The following is a 27,361-nucleotide window of genomic DNA, read 5'->3' on the forward strand; positions in this document are numbered from 1 at the left end:
ATCTTATGATTACCTGTATATAATTAATTCAGAGATTAGAGTATGTGTATGTTATTAACTAATTGTTCAACCATTGGTGATAGAGTGAACCCTTATAAGGTCCAGACTATGAAATTGACCAAGAAAAATGGAAGACACAAACACTAGGTGAATTAAGGCTCTGTCCTCACAATGTTTCTCATTCAGTTGGTGAAAGTAATTTTGGGGGTGGATTGAGGCTGGTACAAAAAAGATCATGTGCTTTTAAGACAGAAACTTGTAAAAATGTGCCTCAAAGAAGGCAGGGTCTTTTGGGAAATGCCATGTTTCATGGTAGAATAACAAGTGATCTGGAAACTAGAAGACCAAGATCCCAGTCACTTTTGCAATTAAGCATTCTGGCCAGTGAGCAAAACCAGTCAGAAAAGCCAGAAGATGGCAGTGGATATAGAAACAGGATTAAAAAAAATATTATTTTCTACTTCTCAGCATGACCAGGCATATTTCTACTTAGGCAAGCCTCTCACTGAGTGAAAGGAGGAAAATGGAACCTACCAAAGACTGACCAACATGCCACCGACCAAATTATTTTTTGGTTAAAGCACTTGAGAAACAAGATCAATATTCAGTGCTCATTTATGGACTAGTCCCATGATCCAAGGCAAATCACATCTTCCTGACTGTTCCTCATTTGTAAAATGGTGGCAATGCATGAGATAATATACAGGAAATTGCACTGAAAATTATAAAGCATTAAACCCATGAAAAAAATATTTTTCCCAATTGTATATCTCAGAAAGGTTGCAACAGTTCCCAAAGTCACACATCTACTAAGTAGCAAAGGAAAAACACTCATGTCTCCTAGTCACCAGCTCAGTGCCTCTTCTGTCACACACTCTACATCCCTGTAATGACTGGTAAAAGTCCAGTTCCTTAATGGAAGTCAAAGTGAAATCAAGGAATAGCCACAAACCACTATTTAAATAGAGCCACAAAATCAAACATTTACAGAGGGCAAAATTAGCATTCTTGGATCAAGTTCAGTGGCAGAAGCAAAAGGGTATACAACCATAACTGCTTTGACAGAAATTTGTGGGATGATGGGCCAGAGATAATAGGAGGTACACTACCTCTCAGAGAACAGGAATCTCATTTAAGTGGCCCCAGATTCAACCAACACAGAAATGTAAGAAGGAAGACTTCTGTGTAAAGGCCATTCATGGTAGCAAAAAAAAAGCCATCATGCTATAAACTTTAAGCAGGCTGTACCAGTACAGTTGTAGTGTAGAAGGCAGAGTTTGGAACAGGAGTTTTAAACCCAGCTGTCTACAAGGATGGGAAATCACATAAATGAATGAAATGGGTCGGGTATAAGAGACAGCAAGAAGTATGTGAGCTGTGGCAAATTGGAAAGACTATGCCACTACTCAGCTTTAGCCAAATGTAGCCATGTTGGAATGTATGACTTCTGTGGTTTGATTGCACAAGTTTTCAAGAAAAGACAGAAATAAGGATCAGGCTGGCAGTCCCTTTGCCTTTTTCCCACATTGGACCTCCTATATCACATGTCTGTCTTTTTTGCTTTAACTCATATATTGGTGGGATAGACCCTCTTCCTAAGAAAAGGTGTAGATAGGATAATTGATTTTTTAGATTGGAAATGTATTCATTTTCTTATATTTGATTAACAGTTTGGCTAGGTATGAAAATCACTTTCCTTCAAGATTTTGAAGGCATTACTTCACTTTCTCTTAGCTTCTGGTGCCGCCTTGAGAATTCTTTCTCATTCTGAACCGGATCATTTTTATGTGATGTGCTTTATTTCTCTAGACATAAATATGCATTGTCTTTATGCCAGTGTTCCAAAGTTTCTAGTTTCTTATTCATAAAGTCTGGTTCACATCATAAAGTTTGGCCCAGTTTTGGAGGTTGGCAAAAATCACAAGTCATATTTGTCATTTGTTTCACTATGGATTACAAAAAAAGAAAAAAATGGAGGGTTGTGTTACAAAAAAAAAGTCTCATGTTAGCATAACTCTTTCTTACTGTGTCATCACTCTGGTGGGTTTTTTTTTTCTTTTTTTTTCTTTATTGTTCTGAAGAAGACTGTATCTTCTCAGTATTCTGTTGAACTATTCATTTCTACTATCAATTCTTCATTTCTAATAGTTCTTATTATTCTATAAATTATATATATTATATAATTATATACATACATATATAAGGTATGATATATAATAATATGCATACATATTCTGTATAAAATATACACAAATATAAAGGGAAATCTTGAAACCTGTCTTAATTACCTTTAATGAAAAAAAATACAAACTGTAAATATAGTTAGTAAAGAAAGCCGTTAAAGGCTAGGCAAATGTTTTCTCCCTAAACCAGATTATATCATTTCTGCCTAGTGGTTCCTAAGTATACTGTGAAGCTATATTTTTAATTAAGCTGTTCATTAATTAAATGTACTTTTGGTTTTTAAAAAAAGGTATTTAGTCTGAAGCTGTGACTCCACATAAAGAAGAATAAGAAAGTTTTAAATTGCTTGTAACAGGCAGACTAAATGAAAACTTTAAAAAATGCTACACCTTTAGAAGTGACCAGAAGCTCTTTCTGAATAACTCCATTGACTTGTGGTGTTTACATTGGCTTTTAAATGCTGGCTTCCATTCTTTCAAAATGATGAGGACAAATAGGACAAGAAATATTATAGTGAGAAAGTAATTTTATTAATTAGGGTATTTGCTTATCTGGACTGAACCAAGCAGTCTCTTGCCCTAAAAAAGTGTTTTCAAAATTACAAAACAAATAAAAGCTTAAAAAATGCCTTTTTGTTTTCTAATAGATTTCATAGAACATGGAGTCCCAGGCTTAGAATCTAAATTACCAATCTGAAGCTTACATTCCTTAGTGCCAATTAATTGGAGATAATTTTCTAAATTCTTGGTAAAATTTATATTTTTCAGAAAACACATACTTGAAGACATTCACAGAAAATATATGCATAAATAAATACTACCTTGGGTACATATCCTTCTACAATGATTTTATTTTTCTGTTTTATAATTCCTGGAGGTAACTTGATTTAAATATATGGATGTCAGGGCTGCATCTTCTCACACTTTGGGGATCCAGGCTGCATTGTACTTCTCTCTATTCTATTCTTCTCTCTAATGGTGATAAACCAAGAAACAAAATACTGCTTAAAACATGCTCTCTTGAACAAGATTTAAAATATGCATAATCTGTCCTCGTGGACTGGGGATGGAAAAGACCTAGAGTAACTCTGGCCTGAATTCATGACCAGCTGCTGCACAGCAGAGCCACCTGGGGAAGACATCATGGTGCTGTGATTATAACCCCAAGTGGCTTATTCTACACTGTAGTTTTTTTTCAAAACTAGAGTAGTGGCCTGCGTACCTGGATAAGCATTTGATTTCTTGTCTTCACACCCAGCAATCTTGCTGTATAACAAATACATTCTGATTCCCAAGCTGATGCTCCTGTCCCATAACCCTCTAAGTTGTTGACTTAGGAACAAGAATGGGTTTGTGCTGATCCAGCCTCAGCAACCACCTTAGACAAACGTCATGCGGTCACTATGCCCCTTCTCCTGGCCTTTGTGGTCCATCTCTCCTCTTCTGATACCACCTTCAGGTATTTGGTGCTGTCCTTGGCCCACTCTGGTCTTCCTGCCACCATGTCACACTCAAGGCCACAACAGCTTTTAATTTGGAATTCCATAGCGTCCTTCTCCAATCAAACTTTATTTGTCCAGTTTCTGCTTCCTTTCGGGTCTTCTTTAAAGACAAGAAACAGGGAAGGCCGAAGCTCCACGCAGGAACAAAACTTTGGACTCAGCAGCACAACTTTCTAACGTGCTAAACAAAAAAGCCATATTTAAATCCAATACCAACACCTTGTCCTTACGTGCCCCAGCCCCCATTGCAGGAGAAAATTGCACTGGTGTGTTTAAAGGCTGAAAGTAAAGGAAGGAAACCTTAAGCCAAGTAAGTTGAAAATAAATATTATTTTTCTCTAAGACCGAACCAATGTGAAAAATCTCCTTTCAAGAAGCAAACTTTCCTCTTAGTTTTCAATGTGTCCAGAAGTCAGAAATGGTCACCCCTCCCCCACACCTCCCCTAAAAGAAGTAAGTGGATGCTTTTTCTCAGATTGTAAATTCAGCATTATTTAGCATCTTGTCTAAACTTCCAGCATTCTAACATTCAAAAATATTTTAAGCTGCCGGCTCAAAAATAAATAAAGAGATTTGGTCTTGAAAATCTTTTTTGGCAGCTTTGTTTGCCTAAATATGTTTTGGGAATACTTAATTTGATAATTCAGATCTTTATAGTGTTTTCCTAGAAACACATCTCAGTGCCCAAATGGCATTTTTAAATGATTGGAATGCTGATTGTAGCCAGAAACACACAAATGTCAAAACACCATACACACACACACACACACATACACACACACACACACACAATTGGCTTTGCCTTTCCTGAGTGAGTCCAGGAAATGTAGAGGAAGAAAATGTCTGAATGAAAAAGTGTATGTCACCTAAGGTTGATGTAGTTCTTGATTTTTGTCAGAGCATTTGGGAGGATAAAACGGACCAATGAAAGTAGGCTGGCTACAGAATGTTTTCCACGTAGGGGTTGTCTTTCTTTCTCTTTATTTAGTGTGCCATCCCTCCTCGCTATCATTTATTGTTCTTATCAGTTAAAGGTTGGCACTACTCACTTTGATTATTGAATAAGGAAAACAGCCTTAAGTAGCCTTCTCTGCAGAAACACTTCATTCGTTTCATAAGCAGTTCTAGACTGAGGATTGTAGGAGATCATCCCCTCGCACAGACCTGTCTGGCTTGCATGCTGACAGCTCTCCAGTGCTCACCTCAGGGTAGGGCAGTACCTTGGGAGGAAGAGGGTAAGCTGTTCCCTTAGGGACTTGTCACCTGACACCACTGGAAAGCTCCGAATTTTCTCCTTCCCAGACGTACTGGCAAAATTTTCCGTATATCCTACTTGTCCCAGTTCTTTTACCTTGCACTTGATCAATAAAAGTCAGGAATTAGTTAACTTCGAAAGTTCTTTGTGATTGGAGATTATGAGACAGGTACTTCTTTATTTGGGGCAATTATAGTTTCTGTATTTCTGTTTAATAGTAAGCCATTTCTTATTATAGAATAAAAGGATCCTATTGTTGAACATAAACAAGAAAAAAACTTTCCACCACCTAAAGATGACTTCAGGCCACTAGGGGTATGGATGTGGTGTGTGTGTTTGTGTGTGTGTGTGTGTGTGTGTGTGTGTGTGTGTGTGTGTTTGATCCTATATATTATACCAGGGTATTAGCATTTACTTACATCATTAAAAACTGTCTGTATAAATGCTGTTGAGTAACCATAGAATATTCCATTGTATGTTCCTCCTACTAGATTGACACATATGAAATTGCTGACATTTAATCTTTTTAACCTACAAAAAATGGCAGTTTGACCTAGTTCCACCTAGTAAAATGTACTTAAAATTTGTTCTCCAGTTATTGGACATTGTGTCTAGCTTTTTTAAACTAAAAACTGACCTCTGAGCATTTCTGAGTGTATATATTTTTTCACATATTTAACCATTTCCTGAGAATAATTTTCAGGAAAAGAAAGAATTAATTTAGAAGGTATGAGAAACATGAGGGCTTTTAACGCCTACTTTGAAATTCCTTGCAAAGAGGTGGTAGCAAGTAATGTTCTTGATTATATAGAAGAGTGCCAATTTTACCCTGTCCTCATAAAAATCGAGAATTAATTATAATACTTTTATTTTTGCTAATCATATAGGTAAATATTACATACCATATTATTTAAGCCAATATGTTTATTTTTTTATTTTATTTTTTATTTTATTTATTTTATTTTTTTAACCAATACGTTTACAATTAGCCTAATTTTAGTTCAAGATGAAAAAAAATGCAATTTTTGAATGTATGAGATTAGCTGAGAGGCAGAGCCTAAAACCTAAAATGGAATTAAGTTTCATGTAGTGATATTGAATTACTCTATTATCCCAGATCCATGATAACAGGGTGTCTTTAATAATGTATAGGAAACTATGGAGGTGGCTATTTAATTGGTACTATCTTTGATTTAATATTAGAAGGTTGTCAAATTTCCCATTGTATATGTGCTGCCGAAGCGAGCACATGTCAAATTTCCCATTGTAATTCACTTGCATACAAAATATATGTGTGGATTTGCAGTATTTCCTCAACCAAGGGGATTTTTGTTTGTTTTGTTTTGTTTTGTTACAAAACCTCGCTTACAATGCATGATCTTGTCATCTCCTTCAAAGTCATTTTAACAGTCAAATAAATTTGAGCATAGCTCAATTGTGGAATGAGCTTGTCATTGAAAAGATAAGTAAGGGGCACCTGGGTGGGTCAGTCAGTTAAGTGTCAGACTTTGGCTTGGGTCATGATCTCACCGCTTGTGAGTTCGAACCCCGCGTAGCAAGCCTGCTTCAGATTCTGTGTCTCCATCTCTCTCTGCTCCTCCCCAGTTGAACTGTCTCTCTCTCTCTCTCTCCAAAATAAATAAACATTAAAAAACAAGAAAGGATAAATAAAATTGATAATCTCTTTAGTTAGATTGATCAAGAAAAAATGATAGAAGACACAAATTACTTACTAATACCTGCTATTAAAAGAGGAGGAATCTCCATGGAACTTATAGATATTAAAAGATAATAAGAATATTATGAAATACTTTATGCCAATACATTTGATAATTTAAATGAAATGGACAAATTTTTAGAAAGCTCAAACTATAAAACTTAAGAAAAAATAGATAACCTAAAGAGCCCTGTATCTATTAAAGAAATTATAGGAATAAATCTTCCCACATTAAATATTATACTACATATTATACATGAATTATAATATAATAAACAAACAAAAACTAAAGTAAAACTCCAGACCCAGATGACTTTACTAGTGAGTTCTACCAAACATTCAAGAAAAAAAATTCTACATAAACTCTTCCAGAAAATAGAAGATAAGGGAACAATTCTCAACTCATTTTTGAGAGCAATATTACCTGATGCCGCAACCATAGACATTAAAAGAAAATAAACTATAGACCAACATCTCTCATGAACATAGACACAAAAAGCCCTAACAATGTACCAACAAACTGAAGCCATCAATGCATAAAATAGATAATACATCATGAATATGTAGAGTTTATTCAGGAATGCAAGATTACTTCAACTTTTCAAAAATTAATCAATGTATTTCTTCATATCAACATCCGGAAAAAGAAAATAATATGATCTCCTTAGAAATAGAAAAAGCAAAATTCAGTAACCATGACTTTAAAAAATAAGTAAAACTCTCAATCAACTAGAAAGAAACTTTCTCAACCTGATCAAGGACATTTACAAACAATAAGCATTTAACATTATATGTAATCATGAAACACTAAAATTTTTCACTCCCTAAGATCAGGAACAAGGCAAGAATGTCCATTCTTTTAATACATATTCAACATTGTGCTATATATGCTAACCACTGCAACAGAACAAGTTAAAAATAAATAAAAGACATACAAATTTTACCATAACAGGTAAAATTGTCTTTATTCATAGATGGCATGATCATACACATAGAAAATAAATTTTTAAAAATCTACAACAGACATTTGAATTTGGCAAGGGAAACGAACAGATGGTCAATATATAAAACCGGTTTTTCTGTATTCTGGCAAAACAAAACAAGAAACAAATGTGGAGTGGTCTAACTTTTTTTAAAAAAATTGTTCTGGTTAAATGTGAATCATGGTAGGTATTGGTGGATTCAGAAGAAGAGCATTTAAAGGAACTTCAGTATTTCAGTAGGTGGTAATGATCATTTGGCTTAGAGTGATGGTGGTGGTTGAGAGTGGATTGACTCCAGAAATGTAAAATCAGTAGGATTTGGAGATGAATTAGACCCAGAAGAAAAGAGGGGTGTCAGGGATCACTACTTTTCCTGGCTTGTGCAAATGCATGGGAGATGGTGCGATTCGTTGAAAAAGTAAACTCTAGAAGGACCAGGTTTGAAACAAAGATCATGTGTCTAGATGTAATTAGCCTAAGGTGCCTCTGAGACTCTAAGAGAAAGGATCAAATAGTTGATGACACTCAGAGGACTTGGCTTAATGTAAAATATAGTGAGTCATCACTAGTTGTGGCTCAGATCACCTAGCAGGAGAGGATAGAATAGAAAGAACAAAATTTAGGATTGAGCTTATAAAAACCCCAAATGCAAAGCCTGGGTAGAGGATAAAATTAAGAAACAAGGGAAGGAATGGTTAGCAAAATAGGGGGAAATGGTATTATTTTGGCCAAGGGAAGTGAGAGTCATCGAAAAGTACATTTTCTGAAAAATGTGCTCTAAAAATCACTGATGAATTGAAATATAATCCCTCAAATAGGAGCAATTGTAATGGGAAATAAAGTCAGTTAAGCAAATTAGTAAATGAAAGTAATTTTAAACATCAGAGATGATGTCATAAAGATGGTGCCTTTTTCAAAAGAAAATGACGACTTTAAACTTTGTTTAATGCCTTTAGTTCTGGCCCTAAATTCTACTTTGTGTGATAAAAATTTTCCTAATGCTACTTTATGTTTTCCTAATCATCAAATTACAATTTTAAATCTCTTCAGGTTTTTCTTTTGTATTCTATTTTGTAGCTATAGCTAGGACTAGAGAATATATTGAGAATAGGCAAAGGAATGGTGTGAGGGGAAACAAAGGATCTTGTTCTAATTATGAGGTAAATATAGAAAAGACATCAAACAAAATGTTGGCATTGATCATCTCTAGGTGTTCAGATATCAAATACATTTCTCATAACCCTCTGTAGTAACTAAATAGTTTAAGATGAATGTGTATTACTTTTATAATTTAAAGTATAAGTTGTAAAATATTAGAGCAGTTTAAAGCAAAGAGTCAGGGGCCTCTGGTTGGCTCAGTAGTACAGCATATGACTCTTAATCTCAGGGTTGTCAGTTCAAGCCCCACATTGAGCATGGAGCCTACTTAAAAATTTTTTTTAATTTACATTTAAAACAAGAAGTCACTATTTGTCACCCATTTATTTTCTTTTTTATTGATCAGTTTCCTCTTTTTGAGTTGTCTACTGTGATATTTTCCCTTACTGGATTGTTGGCCTTCTTCAAACTTATTTGAAGGCACTATGTCTATATTATATTTATTGCCTCTTTTCTTTATACATGTTGCTTGTCTTTTCTCCCAACTTCTCATTTTGTTTTAATTTTATTCAGGGCATTTACCATATAAAAGTTTTCATCTGTATGTATGTAGTAAAATCTTTCAGTCCTTTCCTACCTACCTTATTGATTCATGTGAAGTATTAATAGTGAAAAAATGATCATAATTGCACAGCATTAGACAATTGGCTGCATAAATTATGACACATGTACATGACTGAAAGCCAGATGGCAAACAAAAATTACTTAAAATATTAAAAATGTTTATACTTATTGCTGAGTAATACAGAAATGCAAACTTGATTTCATGTTTTCATGATAGATAGATGGATAGATAAATAGACACACAGGAAACAAAGGATGAAAATGCATCACTAATGCTTACCTCTGTGCGGTGTAATCATACGTGACATGTTTTCTTCTTTGTGTGTTTTGTTACCTGCAGTGTATATACAAGTAGCTTTTAAAATAAGAAAAAATATCTTAAAATGTTATTTTATGTTTTCATTATTTTTTTAACTTGAGAGAGAGAGAGAACATGAGCAGGGGAGAAGGGCAGAGGGAGAGAGAGAGAGAATCTAAAGCAAGCTCCATGCTCAGCGCAGAGCCCCACATGGGTCTCAATCCCACGATCCTGGGATCACGACTGGAGCCAGAATCAAGACCTAGATGTTCAACCAACTGAGCCTCCCAGGTGCCCCTTAAAAAGTTATTTTAAAAATAAAAGCAAAACAGATATGAAAATTATTGTAATGAAATGGTATGCAAGGTTAAGTTACTGAATAGGTAAGTGGGGGTTAAAGGGACAAAAACTAAAATGTTTCTGAAGTTTGGGATCTGGAAGCCTAGAAGTGTGGTGACACCCTTGATGAATAAAGGGGATGGGAAGAGGTCAATATGAGGGAAAATGGCCTTATAAATGCTGCGTTTCCATGGACAGTGCCCTCTCCACGTGTAAGTCATTTGGAAATGTGGGGTTGGAATTCAAGATGAGAGATACAGACCTAGAAAGTCATGTGAAAGAAGTAAAATGTGGAAATTCTGAGACTAGCTGATTCCACAAGGAAATACATGAAGGGAGAAATTCTGAGGCCTCATTTTATGAAACAGTCACATTGATAGAAAGAACACCCAACAGAAGGGACAGGGCAGAGGATAGAGAACGTGAGTGACACAGACCTCAGTTACCCAATTTGTGGATGATAGAGAGGGAGAAGTTTTCACCGGGCATGCGGCCATGGCCAAGAATGTGATTTTATTTCTGCTTTCTTATTTCTGAGTAGGAATAAATATACCAGAGTGCCCCTATCACCTTTAAAACTAAAGATCCCCACCTCATCTTGTTTTACTCCCCCCACCTCCAATTTCTGCAACCAATTTGTGCGTATCATCCAAATCAAGAATAACAGGCGCTTGAGGACAGAGATCAGGAGAGCTGGATAATTAGGTGGTGCCAGGGCGATGAAGCTCTGTGTTCAGAGAGAAAAGGAGCAGCATTTGTTCTTGTCTCCTGGCACCCCAACTGAGGGACAAGATTTCTTCAGCTACCTTGGCAGGATTCTGTAAAGAGCAGGACTGAGGAGGAGGAGGAAAGAATCTAAGTACTGACAAAGACTGAATTGCCCATTATTCAGAAGGGTAGAGAATAAAGATCTGTTTTTTGAAGATCCATGTCAGAGTAGACCTCTAGAAGCCCTTTCACAGATCATTAGTGGGAGAAAAGAAAATCACTCTCCCATTGCCTGGAGCACTCATCAACGGGAGCAGCAGGAATTGCTGGGCAGCTCTGTGTGAACTTGCCAAGGCCAAGCCCCATGCTACTCCACGGGAGAGACCAGCGTGCCCAGCAACTCCTGTAAGACTGAGGCCAGCCTAGGAGCTTTCCTCCTGGTAGCACAGACGTCTGCATGTTTTGTTTTTCTGTTTTTGTTGTTTCCTCACCCATTAAAGATGAAGGGGTCAAACAAGGGTTTTATTTTTCTTTTTTAGGAAGTTAGGAAATGATTGGGCTCTGTAAAGGACAAAGAGAGTCAAAGACCTGGAAAAGTTTTTCAAAAACACTATGTAAACAGTTACAGAAAAAGAATAGAGATCCAGAACTGAGAATAAATGTCATCATTTCTCAAAGGAGATATATGAATGAAAATTTATTTTACAATTAAGTAGATACCTTCCCAAAGATGACATGATCACAAACCATTGTCTGATTGGATATATTGTTGTTGGTTTTCCTGTGGACAGAGCAAAAGAGTGAAGGGTTAGCCCCACTGATAACCACTTAGGTAAGTTGACAGCAAAGCACAAACCCTCAGCACTAGGAACTGAAGCAATAGCCTCCTAACGAAAGCAGGGCTCATGCATTTTTCCCCATAAATCCCAAGTGAACAGCAAATATTAAAAATGGACAGAAATTTTATTTTTTTAAACTACAACTGCTCTTGGAAATAAGCAACAAGGACAGTTTGTTCATTGCAGCAGGCCTAATAAATTTAAGGTACCAAATGTGTACTTGGAAGTTTGTTATCATTTGGAAAGATCTTTCTTTTTAGAAAGCTCAGGCACCCACTGAGCGGTAGGTTGGTGTCAAGCAAACAGCCAAGCCAAACAGTGGTTGCTTACTGTTTGGCATGCAGGTGGTGGGGCCATCAAGCCGTTTTTCAGAGAAGTCCAGATCCCTGAGGAATGCCTAGGACAAGGAGAGAGGGCAGGGCCTTTAGAAGAGGAGATGGCAGGGCCTTCATAGAACTGTGGAAAGAATGCCAGTACCCGTATTGGGACTGGGGACAGAGAAGTCTCACAACCCTTGAAGCTAAATAAAGACAGACAAACATTTCTGAAGCACACATTGATACAGGAGATGACTTACCGCTCTAATAATGGTAATGTTATTGGTAATAATGGTGATATGTACCAGATAACACATGGAATAGTCTAATGTTGTGTGGAATTCTCTAAGTAACTCAGTTTATTGATGAAAATGTATTCTTAGTGAGGTTGGATAACTTTCACATCGCATAACCATAGACAGAACCAACAATGAAACCCACATCAATCTGGCTCAATGGCATGCTTTATAAAACCACCTCCTCTTCCCCCACCACACGCTCAACTGAAAAGGTTTTGTGGCAATTTCGTTTTTACTTTTTGATATACCGTGAGAGGTGTTTCCTTATCCCTCTTCTTTTTTGGAATTCTCCAAGAGTCAAAATTGCTGAGACCAACTGCTGTGGCTGAGGAAGAGGCAGTCAGAACATTTCTGCTGCTTTGAGGTTGTGCCTTTGTTTCTGATTTTTCGCCCCGTTGATATTTAAAACACAAAAAAAATGGTTTGGTGCATTTCAGAATGCGTGGTTTCAGTGGGCACTCTTAAAGCAAGCCAGAGAAGGGATGATAAGCAAAGCAGGTGCCGATCACACTGTGGGAAGCAGCACTGGGACTCTCCTTCAAAGTTCACAGGCCCCCACATCTCAGGACTCTCCTGCCTGCCACCTCTGACATCACAGGATTTCCCTGTGACAGCTGCAGAGGTGGAGAAAAATATATGCCATGAGCAGTCTTTTCTCCTTTCTTTGCTCCTCTAGCTCCAAGAGGAGACGCATTGACAAAGTGTGTGTGTGTGTGTGTGTGTGTGTGTGTGTGTGTGTGTGTGTGTGTGTATCTGTCATTCCCTGATGCAGGCTGCTTTTTTTTTAATTTTTTAATGTTTATTTATTTTTGAGAGGCAGGGGGCGGGGTGGGAAGGGGCAGAGCAAGGGAGACAGAATCTGTCTGGAGGCTCCAGGCTCTGAGCTGTCAGCACAGAGCCCAATGTGGGGCTCAAGCCCATGAGCCATGAGATCATGACCTGAGCCAAAGCGGGATGCTTAACTGACTGAGCCACCCAGGTGCCCAGATGCAGGCTGCTTCTTATCCCCTTCAGGTGCCTTTTCTAGAACTGACCTGAAGCAGAGAGCTGAGAATGAGGCACAAGGAGAAGAGGGCAAAGCTACTTCCCCCACAGTAGTTTCAACAACTACAGTCATGATGCTGACTACTGTGCTGTGTGTCCGGAGATAGTTGGGAACTTTCACTCCTGTGCACACAGTTGTACAGTTAAAGCGGGGCACATGGACTGTTCACAAGGGTGGCTGATTCTCACACCTGAGCTCTTCAAAGGCACAGCATGCCCTTCTCAAGATGTGAACTGCAAAGGAAAAACTCAACACAGTATCACATGCAGAGAGTTCCTGTTTTCATGGAAGGAGAAAGGCCCCCACTCTCCACATTCCTCTACCTGTGCCGTGTCCTGGAGACTGAGCTTGTGACCTGTTGTGGCCCCTCTCCCCTCCTCCTGGCTCCCTCTACTGCAGATCCAATAGCACCCCCCCCTTTGTCCTTTCAGGCTGGGTGAAAATGCTCCCCACCCTTCACAGCCCCTGAAATCTGCCCATCCCTTGGAAAATCATTTCTTCATTAAACTCTCCTGTGTTACCCATTTTAAGGGTCCCATCTGTTGCTTGCCAATACCCCGACTTTTCACTCTTACAATATTACATTAAAAATGGAAAAGCCACATTACACCCACATTCTGACAGTCAAGACATTTCATACCAGGCAAGTGTGTGTTATAAAGTCCTCCCTCCCCTCATGGAACCGCCCCCCCCCACTTTCACGCTCTGCCCTTTCTGCCTCAGATTCCCTATACTCCACAAGACCATGTCTTTGTTTTCTGCTCTTGCTTCTGTGGCCCTTGATCCATATGAGGATGCCACTACCTCTATCCCCCACTCCACCTCCACTATTACATAACACTTTCACCCCTCTCTCCCACCAGTGCCTATTGAACAATCCACCTGGAGTAATTTTTTCACATCTCTGTCAGCTTCCCAGTGCTGCCTTGATTCTCTCCAACGGGCTCTTCCCCCATCTCCCATCAAATAATAATGATTCTACCCTTAAAAACTCCAGGTGGTGGGCTAAATGGGTAAGGAGCACTAAGGAATCTACTCCTGAAATCATTGTTGCACCGTATGCTAACTAATTTGGATGTAAATTTTTTTAAAAATAAAATTAAAAAAAAAAAAAACTCCAGGTGACAATCTACCTCACTGACAAAGCCTTTATTACAGAAAGAAGGGCTGTTTCTACAAAATACTAGGTCCTTTCACACGACTAACCTTAACACAAGCAAATAGTCCTCTCCAGAAATTCATGGATGTTCCAAATTTGTACTCTTGAATGAATTCTAAACATGAATTCTAATATGTCCACTTGCTTACATACCTCCTTAGACCATTAACTATTCTGGGAGAGCCAAGCCTTTTTTTTTACACAGTACATTGTCACTGGAAACAAGTATCAGTATCTGGTCAGGAGAAAAGGAAATACATAGTCTAGAGTTTACTTTCTCTCAAATTCTCTGCCTTATTAAAAGTGAGTCCCTAAAACTTTGTCTCACTAGGTTCAATTTTTAATACATAAGTCATTCAGATGCTCATTCTGCATTTGAATTCAGCGTGGAATGTGTAATAACAGGAAAGAGAAATATACAGACTCTCTGTGCTTAGCATGGCAATGTGTCATGTGGCTTGGGAAGGTATGTCTGGGAGTATCATATGGCTGTTACTCAACCTGGACACAGAAGAGCTTTGTATGGCATCCCTCACTGTCCAGTCCCACATAACAGACATTCAGCTGAGCTGGCTCCCATCAACTCTGAGAAGTTTCAATCTAGTTCATGAAATATTTTTTCAACTGAAAAATATTCATTTTTTTTCCAAAAGAAAAAATTCAATCACTCCTTTATCCTAACCCCCAATTCAAGATCTTTTTTTTTTTTTTCTTCGTGGGACCCAAATTTACACCCTAAGTGTAATAATGCAACTTCTTCATTTCTCACAGCATACATAAGTACCTGGGGGTGTTTGCTTTAAGTACACTCTCACATTATAATTGGCTGCCATTACCTGAATGTTTATAAACACTACAATAACCATACAAAGGAGGTACTACTGCTATGCCCATTTTGTAAATATCAAAAACAAGACTTAGTATGTTGAAGAAATTTGCCTAAGTTCACACAGTTAATATGTGGAGATGTTGAATTCAAACACAGGACTGTCTAATTCCAGATACAAAATTCTTTTACCACCACACTCTCCTAGCATGTTAGAGTGGACCAGTGTTGATTTTTTTCACTGAAATGAAAAACCAAGACAATTTATTCCAAAAGTTCTCTTAAGACTCCTGTTTTTCTAACAAAGTTACCAAGAAAGCTGTACCACATAGCAATGGGATGGATCATGAGCCAAGGACAATACTCATATCAAGACTAGGGTAAACTGAAATTCTTAAAATAATCTGTGAACCGAATATGTAGATTGCTTTGGGTAGTAGAGACATTTTTTAAAATATAATTTATTGTCAAATTGGTTTCCAAACAGCACCCAGTGCTCGTCTCAACAAGTGCCCTCCTCCCTGCCCATCACCCGCTTCCCCTTACCGCCACCCCCCATCTACCCTTAGTTTGTTCCCAGTCCTTGAGAGTCTCTTATGGTTTGCCTCCCTCCCTCTCTGTAACTCTTTTTCCCCCTTCACCTCCCCCATGGTCTTCTGTTAAGTTTCTCAAGATCCACATATGAGTGAAAACATATGGTATCTGTCTTTCTCTGCCTGGCTTATTTCACTTAGCATAATACCCTCCAGTTCCATCCACATTGCTACAAATGGCCAGATTTCATTCTTTCTCATTGCCAGGTAGTATTCCATTATATATAAACCACTTCTTTACCCATTCATCAGTTCATGGACATTTAGGCTCTTTCCATAATTTGGCTATTGTTGAAAGCGCTGGCATAAACACTAGGATACAAGCGCCCCTATGCATCAGCACTCCTGTATCCCTTGGGTAGATTCCTAGCAGTGCTATTGCTGGGTCATGGGGTATTTCTATTTTAAAATTTTTAAGGAAACTCCACACTGTTTTCCAGAGTGGCTGTACCAGTTTGCATTCCCACCAGCAGTGCAAGAGGGTTTCCATTTCTCCACATACTTGCCAGCATCTGAAGTCTCCTGATTTGTTCATTTTAGCCACTCTGACCAGCATGAGGTGGTTATCTCAGTGTGGTTTTGATTTGTATTTCCCTGATGAGGAGTGACGTTGAGCATCTTTTCATGTGCCTGTTGGCCATCTGGATGTCTTCTTTGGAAAAGTGTCTATTCATGTCTTCTGCCCATTTCTTCACTGGATTATTTGTTTCTCAGGTATGGAGTTTGGCGAGTTCTTTATAGATTTTAGATACTAGCCCTTTATCTGATAGGTCATTTGCAAATATATTTTCCCATTCTGTCAGTTGCCTTTTAGTTTTGCTGATTGTTTCCTTTGCAGTGCAGAAGCTTTTTATCTTCATTAGGTCCCAATAGTTCATTTTTGCTTTTAATTCCCTTGTCTTTGGAGATATGTCAAGTAAGAAATTGCTGCAGCTGAGGTCAGAGGGTTTTTTTCCTGCTTTCTCTTCTAGGGTTTTGATGGTTTCCCATCTCACATTCAGGTCCTTCATCCATTTTGAGTTTATTTTTGTGTATGGTGTAAGAAAGTAGTCTAGTTTCATTCTTCTGCATGTTGCTGTCCAGGTCTCCCAGCACCATTTGTTAAAGAGACTGTCTTTTTTCCATTGGATACTCTTGTCTGCTTTGTCAAAGATTAGCTGGCCTTACATTTGTGCGTCCAATTCTGGGGTCTCTATTCTATTTCATTTGTCTATGTGTCTGTTTTTGTGCCAATACTATATTCTCTTGATGATTACAGCTTTGTGGTAGAGGGTAAAGTCTGTGATGCCTCCCGTCTTGGTTTTCTTATTCAATATTACTTTGGCTATTCGGGGTCTTTTGTGGTTCCATACAAATTTTAGGATTGTTTGTTCTAGCCTTGAGAAGAATGCTAGTGCATTTTTTATTGGGATTACATTGAATGTGTAGATTTCTTTGGGTATTATTGACATTTTAACAATATTTGTTCTTCTAGTCCATGAGCATGGAATGTTTTTCTATTTCTTTGTGTCTTCTTCAATAACAAAGAGGGGGTATATATACACAAGGGAATATTACTTGGCAATCAAAAAGGATGGATCTAGAGTGTATTATGCTAAGCAAAATAAGTCAGAGAAAGACAAATATCATATTATTTCACTCATATGTGAAATTTAAGAAACAAAACAGATGACCATAGGGGAAGAGAAGGAAAAAATAAGGTAAAAACAGAGAGGGAGGCAAAGTATAGAGATTCTTAAATACAGAGAACAAACTGAGGGTTTCTGGAGGGGAGGTGGTTGGGCAGATGGGTGAAATGGGTGGTGGGCATCAAGGAGGGCAGTTGTTGGGATGAGCACTGGGTGTCATATGGAAATGATGAATCTTCTGCTCCTGAAACCAATACTATACCATATGTTAACTAACTTGAATTTAAATAAATTATGTACTCTAGAAATTAAAATGATAATAATATTATTTGTGGGCCTTTAAGCAGGAATAGTAAATCTCCCCTGTCTGCTTCATATCAGAAGGGATAGGGAGCTGCACTGCCTCTTGGATTGTGTACCCCAAAAGATTTTCCATGATAAGGATTTTCTATGATGAATTCAATTTCCAACAACTTCAGATTTTTAACCAAACTTCTGATTTTTCAAGCTCTGTTGAAGAGTTCTGTCAAGTTATAAACTGGCTTGGGGAAAGGGTCATCCAAGGCAGTGGGATCGGTCACTTGGAAAATGACAATAGTTGGGAAGCTGTAAATGAGAAAAGGTCGCAACACATGTGACTCTTTGGATCACTGACCCGTTATTGTGGGTTTTCTCTTCAAAGAACACAGCCACAACCATGAGGAAAAGAACCCAAACATAACAGCCACAATAGAATTTAAGTTGCCCTAAAACTTGGCTTCCTAACTAGGCATAGGAACCAGATCCCATCTATCTCACATCTCCCAAAGGGTATTTGTGTCCCACAGTTTTGCAACTTGTGAGGGTTTTTTCCTTTCCTTAAAGATGTGGGAGAAATAAATTCATAGGCTGTGTGGTTAGCCCCCTGGCACTTCCTGTTTTGCACACATGTGGCCATGGATTTGTCTAAAAAAATCAATTGCAACCATTCCACCATGAGCTTTATCATGACAACTTGGGGGAAAGGCACAAGCAGCTATCAGGTGGTCCTAAGTCTTTATCCTAGTTGTTTATGTCTGTAAGCCAGTTACTTTAATTGACAGTGAATAAACAGTTTAACCACAAGAAATACGTGGGACCACCCAGCCAGTGTCCCTCTCTTCCTGATAGTATATATAATCATATGCATCCATTGTATATAAATGATGGTCTTCCAGAGCCAAAAAGACACGGACCATGGTGTTGTCTGCATGTGCGTGTGACTGCATGCTCCAAAGCCGTGCTCTTCTCCCTTGGGGTATGTGAGTATCCTGGACTGATGTGGCCACACTAGAGCCTCATGGGGTCTGGATGCTTGCCACATTATTCTACAGCAGCTTTTATTCCTTGACACCCCACAGTTTAGTCTTTAGGCCATCAGTTAAGCTTCAGTTTTATAGAGACTGTTTACATATATAGCTATGATGTAGCATGTCCCTACCATATCCTCTAGCACATCTCTAAGCATCACAATACCTCAACCATAGCCTCTTTGAAGTTCTAAGGCCCAGGCTTAGACTGTGGGTAGAACTAGCTCTGCACTACTACTTCTGGAAACAGGAACCAGAGTACAGACCAAAGTAACCCTACAGATGCCTACATATGCTATACATAAGGTAGACCCTTAGTTCAAAGATACTTCATATGCTGCCATGCCAGGATGTTCTACATCAGACAAGCAAAAGCCAAATAACACCCCTGTTTGGAGAAGTGTAAGTACCCAGCGAACACAAAATCATTGGATCACTTAAAGGCCAGGCTGCTGTTGCAAGTGAAGCAGTTACTCTGCTGAGTTTTGTGCATCCCTGAGAACTAGGGACTAGGCTGCTACTGATATCATCCCCCATAATGCACATTCCAGGGCATCTGTGCAACAAATTGCCAGTGTTGAAGCAAACCTACACACATCTCTTTTAAACGCCTAATTAAGACAGTATCTATTATCTTATTTTAACCTCAAAAAAAAGAAAAGAAAAACCCATGATATAAGTGTTCTAATTCCATTTTAAAGATGCAGAAACCACCTCATTAAAGCTAAAATGGCCTGCTCAGAGTTGAATAGCTAGTAAGTGGAATAAACTCTATGTGCTGGAAAGTCTCATTTTCTTCATAGCCAAAACACTGCACTAGTCCCAAAGACTAACCCAGGAGGAGGATTTGTCTAAGACCACCCAGGGCTCCCTTCCTGATCCAGTGCTCTCACAATGTCACCTCCTCCAGGACTCCCAACTGTTGACTCTCTTCTGGGATGTTTTATAGGCTCACCATTAATCCATCCAAGCTCAGTTCTTTTAGATTTCCATGACACAATCAGCTAACTAGGAAAGACATCTAGATTGCTACAGTGGAGCAAGGGAGCCGTCCCTACCCCCACTTGGAGCTATCATGCTCCTTCAGGAGCCCTGCCCACATTTCTGTAGTGGGACTTATTGGAATGTCAGGTGTGATACAGAGGAAGGCAATGTGATTCCAGGTGCAAGGAGCTGAGCATACTTTGGGACCTGTGTTATCCTATGAAGTGTTCAGAGAGTATCCTGTGTGACTACCTTAGTTGTGACAAACCTTAGTTGTTGAACATTTTTTCATCATCCATAGTGAGATATTTAATAATAGATACTAGGGCATTCTCACCAACATTTAAGTTGTGGAAAGGAGCCAGGCTCTACAGAGAAAGAACTTTGAAAGGATGTTTATGTGGGGCAGCTGTTAACAAGACTTCTAAGCAACAGGAACAGAGAGTCACCCCACCATTTGTCTCCCACCTCTGAGAGGAGGGTGGTCATTGCACCTTCAAAGCAACAAAAGAATCAGCTGGGAGAGAATCCTGGTGCTTTGAAAGACTCCACCAGCATCTCTGGAATGAGACTAATAAGTTGTATGCCAAAGAACCCAACACATACTGGTCCCACGACAAATGGAAGCTCCCTTTATTTCTCCTAAATTGACAAAATTAATGGAAGAGTCTTATGTGGTGGTTTATACGTGGAAATGCCTAGCAAGTTTTGCTGAATAACAAACATCATGTGAGCACCCAGAGAGAAATAAATCCTGGATATAACTGGAGGACCAAGTAAATAAAAGCAACCATCTAAATACTAAATGTAGACCCTGCCTCCAATCATTCTCATGCCATCATGTTTATTTTTATAGTATCTGTCACAATCTTAAATTACCTTTTTTTTCACTGTTATATCCCAGAACCTAGAACAGTGCCTGCCTGGCATAGAATATATGCTCAATAAATGCCTATTGAATAAATACATGCATATAAATAGTATTGAAAGAATGCATATTGAATCAATTAATAAAAATGACCAATAAAGGTCCTATGATATAACAGATAAGCTCAGAATAGGAGTTGAAAGGGCTTCTTTCCAGGCCCAGTTAAGCCACTCTCTAACTATGTAACCGTGGGTAGGGCCACTGGATAGCTCTGATTCATTTCTTTATCCATAAAGTAACAACAATACCCATTTCACCAAGCTTCTATAAAGATTAAATTGTGTAAAGCACATGAAAATAATGTATAAACCATAGATACCATGCAAATAATAAGACTATTAAAGCAATAAATAAGCACAGTGAGATAATAGGATGATTACATACTTAAGAGCCAGGGTTAGCATGGCTCATACCCCTGGGAAGTAGACCCTCATTCTGAGTTTCACTTTTCTAAGCAGATCTTTCAGGCTATCTCAAAACATGTCTATCTTTCCCTTACCTACTATGATGATGTGCATGAATAACAACGTCAGCATTTCTCTGCCTAACTCCTATTCATCCCTAAAAACCCAATTCAGGTGTTGCTACCCCTCAGAAGTCTCTACTGATGTTCCCCCATGTGAACATGCTGTATACACAACACATCCTAATTTAGATTTTTTCATCTGTAATCAGATAGCAGTCTGTACATATCATATGTCTTTGCTTAGTCAACTGGGACTAACCATAAATTCATTGAGAATTATGTCTTTGATCATAGTCTTTCCTTAGAACAATGTCTAATACAAAGTAACAATTCAGTGAATATGGAATGAATGAATCATGAGAAAATGAGGCTTGGAAAGACTGCAGTTTCTTCTGGTTGGCATTGCACAAAATCTCCTTACAAAGGAAAGTTAATAGTTAATGTTCCAAATATAAAGACTGACTCACAGAACTTCAGGAATGTGTGTCCTTGAAGGGCTTAGAAAAACGTCAAGCTGGGCATGACTGTTTATCTATTAAATGATATTTTCCTCCTTTTATTTTCCTTATATGTCTCCTGTAGCAATAAACAGGGTCTCTCTTCTTACCATGGCATGAATACAGCATCAACCACAAACTCCACACATTCCTTTTACTGAGGCAACTGTACATGTTTTCCAAATGAAAAAAAAAAGTTAGATGCAAGATGTAGAAGTCATCAGCAGTTTTTTTAAGGTCCCAAAGATCCCTAGAGAAATTAACATTTGTAAAGTCACTTTGAACTCTAGAGTTCAATAGCTTTGTGAAAGTTCCATACAATGAAAAGTTCCATTCCCATAAAATCAGAAATACCTCTGTGGCCTCATTTCATATCAGGATGCAATAAGGTTCATAAATGTCTCTGTGAAGTTTGAGTGTAATAAAGTTCAGCTATAAAACATTTAATATGCGACAGGCTTCTAGACCAGTTGGAGTGCTGACAGTGTTTAACAAGACTCCCTTCACAGCATACTTCATCAGCAGCAAGTACTATAAAATAGAGCAAGAAGAATCTATAAATACCTGCAATGCAACCATGGAAGGCTTTTTTACTCTTATTACAAGTCAGCTGAGGCAAGCTGACATTCATGATCACTCCACCCAAAATACGTTCATAGAAAGCTCTGTAACTCTGTCCCCAAAGAGCATGTAAAAATCTACTTTTTATCTGTATACGTCATTCAGCATGTGATAGATATTCTCCAGCAGCTTTAACAGCTTTTCCTACAAAGTGAATTTTCCCTTTAGGAACTAAAGAAGCAGGTTCCTTCCACCTGTCCCAGTCGTTGGTGTACCTTCTCTTCAACCCAAACCCAGTCCTACCACTGAGCCACTGGACCCTGGATGGAGTAATTACATTAACAAAGTTCAGTGTGTGAGTTCAGTTTGCAATTTGCCCAGTCTCTTTCCTAAAAATGACCACAGTCACCTGAAGGATCACCTCTCCTTGCTTCTCCAATGCTAACAGCACTGCATCTAAATGGGTTTAAAGGACAACTACAGAATCACACCCAAAGCTCATTCTCTCACTTCTTTCAGGCTTCTGCTGAAATGTCTCTGCCACATACAGCCTTTTCCTGCCCACCCTAGTTAAAATAGCCTCTCAGTTACCCTGTAACCCCTTATCCTATTTAATTTTTTATAACTTTTATCACCCCTCATCACACTTACTCACATACCCATGACTCCCTAAAAAAGGACCTGTCCTTAAACACCCATTGACAATTTTAGCTTCTCTCTAGAGCCACCACAGCCCCTCCAAAGGCACAATCAGTCATGTTCTCCTCTATGTTTCAAATGCATTTTAAGCTTACATAAATATAGAAACTTATAAAATCTTGTATACATTTATATAAACTTGTAAAATCTTTTGAAATACATCTCCTGCCTCCCCATTTGCCTCCTTTGTGAGACAGTATGTTTCCTAAAGATCTGGTCTGGCACAGTCACATGACATACACTGATTGTCTAAGGTGCCCAGGATATATCAGTGAGTAAAGTAGATGAAGATCCCTAACGTAATTGGAATTATATTCTAATAAAGGTGTATTAAATATTCATTTCGCAAGATGGACTTTCTTCAGTGATATCTGACTCTACCTTCTTATCCATGAACCTCAGTATTTTACTTCCTATATCACATCACCTGCAAAGGGCAGTAGCTTTTTGAGTGGACAAGGAGAAAGACATCTTCCTTTTCAGGGGTTTCTGCTGTTAAGTGCTATTTTTTTTTATCAACTAAAATCCAACTTTTAGTTGATAAAAAAATGAAATAAAGGGAAGTGGAAAAATCAAAGACTTCCTTAGGAATAGGGTGAGGCCAGCAAGAGGCACCCAGAACATCAGGACCACAATAGAAGATTGAAGCAGAAGGCATTGACCAGCTGCTCATTCTAGTACCATCCCTCCACTTACTAGAACCAAGCATTATGACCGGTCCCGTGGCAGCCATGGAAATTAGTTCAAGAATTTGCTATGCCGTGTGGAAAAATCATTCCCAAGTAATAGCAACTAGTGGTTAAATCCATGATCATCATAGAGACAGTTTAGTGCAGAGTTGTTGTTGTTGTTGTTGTTTTGTTGTTGTTGTTGTTGTTGTTGTTTTATCAAGAGAAAAGCATTGAAGGAAAAGAGGTCCTTTGGTCTGAAATATTTGAAGGAACTCAAAATTATCCACGAGGGTAGGAAATCTCATCTCTTCTGCAAGGCATCCACCCATAATGGCTTGCTCTTTTCATCACTGATACTTCCTTTGCCCTGTCAGTAAATTGTCAATATTAAGTCTCAAGTTAGAACAAGTCATGTGTCAAGCAGAAGTGAACTCAGAGAACAGAAAATGAGAAAGTTTGAAATCAGAACTGTCCCACAAAATATAGGGTTATGGGCACCGTACCAATGAAAGAATAACCTAACCCTATTATAGGTTTCTATAGGGAATATGAGTAACAAAATTAACGCTTTACCCAGAAGCTACCTCTGTATCCGTTAAAAAGAGAGTGTACTAGTTTCCAAATATTCAAATAGATATAAGCTAAATAAAATAGTGGAATTTTGGGACTAGTATCGATGTCAGGTCATTCTTCCAACCAGAACTTGCATCTTCCTCTGAGTAAATACTCAGCTTCTTCTTGGACATCTTCAGAGGAGATTACTCTTTGTTCATTTGTCTTCACACATCCTCAGACATCCCCGAGGACACTTCAGAGCTGTTGAGATATCCAATCAAAAGAAAGAAAGAAAGAAAAAGAAAGGAATTTTAAAAGCCGGATTTCCAAATGTTTCTTCCACAGAGAAACATGCAGTGTAACTGAATGATCAACATCATCGAAAAAGTGGGGGCTGTATAAGAAGCTGGATTACGATGTCCCAGCACAGTGCATACTACTGTGCCTCAGAATCACAAGGATTCGTGAGGGGTTAATTCAATCTGGATAATGTTCTCAGAGGAGGAAAAAAATAACTTTCCACCTATTTTTCAAGCTATTTACCTTTATGTCCCCTGGAACCTTTTAAATAGCACTGCTTAAAAATCCAGTCTGTAAGCTGCCCTTGGCTCCAAGAATCATTAAAGAATTTATAAGCTGTTTTCTCTCCTATCCCAGGAGCTCCTGCCAGGCGAAGTAAAATCCAGACATTTGCAACTCAACGCCGGTGAGTGCCTGACTAATCTGATCAATGAGGGGGCAGCAGTCACTGTCACCTCTGACACTCTGACACAGGGCATCTGACAGGCTTAGATGTTCTGCTCTTACTAATACTACTCCAGGGCACTCACCCAGCCCTTTTCCACCATGGTGGAGCTCTGAGCTTTAGAGACTTCCAGGCCCAGGTACCAATCCAGACAAAGCCAACCTATGTCTGCCAGGGCCTCTCTGGAAAGCTCAGGAGTACAGACTGTCTTGGGAAGCTTCTGATATTTCCTGCTGGTGACGTCCAAGCGATGATGGCAATGGCGTGCAATGTCCACCTGAGGCCTTCAGGGCAGTATATAACCCTGTCCATGCAGTTCAAACAAATGTCCCAATTTAATCATCTAATGCTAGTGGTGGCATTTGGAATCTCATAAATCATGAAAAAAAGATTTGCTGCATGAACTCCTCAGAGAGTTTCCAACAACAGAGCTTTAGCCAGGCCTATGCAAAGCCAAAGAATTTGCTTTAGTCACCTGCTTGTGATGGCAAACCTGAGGAATCCTGAGTCTTGGGAAATATTCAGTAGTACAGTTACCACGTCAATAGAAGCGTTTACCTGTCTATTCTCGGGCATCAGCCTATACCCTGCCTTCCCCACCCTCAGGTAGGGAAAGATTTCCTAATGGGGGAAGGAAGAGGACAGGATATAGTGATCTATTTTTTTTGCTTCTTTTATTCCTTTTATATTTTTTAATTTTCTTATAATTTCTTCACCTTCACCTAAAGCGCATCTAAGAATTCCTGTGTGAAGTAAGGGTTTCCTGGAAACATAGAATTTGAATTGAGATAGAAACTCTTAATTCTCACAGGAATTCTTAGATGCGCTTTAGGTGAAGGTACAGGAGTAATACAAAAACTTGTCAAAGCAATTGTGCAAGTGCACTTAAAGCAGGAAATCAAGTCTTCTGCTTCTTTTTTATCTCTAACCGCTAAGTGTGACTGTGAAGTGTCTCAGTGGTATTTTCCATAAGACATACCAAGGACTCAGTAAAGCAAAATCTCCCAGGATGAAGGGCACATAGCTCTCTGAGAGGAATTCACTGTATTCCCAGCTAGAAAAGTGGGTGGACATGTAGATTTAGAACCAAGATCTAAAAGAGAAACAGGGATAGGGAGTAATGACATGACAGGAAATTGTGAGCTTATTGAGACTCTTTCATTTCTACAATATCTTAAGATGTATCTTTATCCTCTGCCATGTGTCCTAAAAACTGATTTCCATTTTCTTCTGGACATACAAGTAAACTATATTTTCCAGCCTCCCTTGCAGTATATGTGACCATTGACAGAATTTGAATCAATGGAATATTGGCAGAAGTGACACACACCTCTTAGGGGCCTAGCTGATCCCTCCCACATTCAATCCTCTCATTCTTTCCCCAGTCATCAGACAAGTAGAGAAGACTCTGTGGATGTGAAAGAGGTCATAATCCAGAGATAGAAGGAAACTGGGTTCCTGAATTATCTCTAGAATGCCCCCCACCAAATACACAAGGGTATCATGAGTGAGAAATAACCTCTTATTGTTTTAAATATGGAATCCTAGGCTAACAGATCCTGTGAAAGCAGATTTCTCTTCTCTGGCCCATGACATGAGTCTACTACTGATACTACCTTCTGTCTTCCCATGTTTCGTGTGACTCTTAACTATTTCCAGTTAGTACATTACACAGTACCCTCTACCTTTCTTCTAGACATTTCTACAGTGTCCTTGAAATAAAGACTGGTTATGAATAACATAAAAAATGTCCCTATGTTCTGTAAACCTTATGTTAAAACTATTAGTAGGGAGAAAGTGGTTGGGAGTTGGAGGTACAAGAAGGGGATTGTAAGTATAAAAAGCCATCTAGAAGAGTCATGCCTGAGAGAAACTCAGAAAACTCTTCTGATCTTTAGAATAGATGTCAGTGATAAACTGCTCTTCTTACTGAAAGAAACCATGGACCAGAAGCCAAGACTCAGCTCAACACTAATGATAAATGACTTGGCCTTCCCCTCTATTTTGGACAAAGGTCACATATCTTCTACCTTGAGAACAATTAGAATTCCATATATTATTCCAACAGGGAAATCACCCACTTTATCAAAAAAGAGAAGGATGGAAACAGGGAGTGTTTGGGCTGAGAAAGACTGTGGTTGTTACACAGAGCCCTCCATTAACTCAGTTTTCCCAGTGCATGAATACCACTAGTGGGGCTGGGGTCTGGAGCAAACAAAAATAGGCCTGATAAGACACAGGGCTTTTATAACTACTAACAAGTGCCAGTAAAATTTACTCTTGATCCAGTTTACTGCGAGCTTCATGTCCTTAACATCAGTATAAATGATCAACAGATTAACAGAATGTCTATAAATATAAAATCCTAGTCAGAAAACAATTTTTGTTTCAGTCACAAGAAGCCGAGATTATTGAACAGAATTCTCACTGGGAGCCAACTCAGCCTGGTATGTTGGCGTCTCTCAAACATCAGGAGTCAACTAAATGGTTTTGCCTCAAAGACTTAGCCAGAGA

Source organism: Panthera pardus, unplaced genomic scaffold, assembly GCF_024362965.1.
Source record: "Panthera pardus isolate Hobbes unplaced genomic scaffold, ASM2436296v1 HiC_scaffold_24, whole genome shotgun sequence".
Lineage (NCBI taxonomy): Eukaryota > Metazoa > Chordata > Mammalia > Carnivora > Felidae > Panthera > Panthera pardus.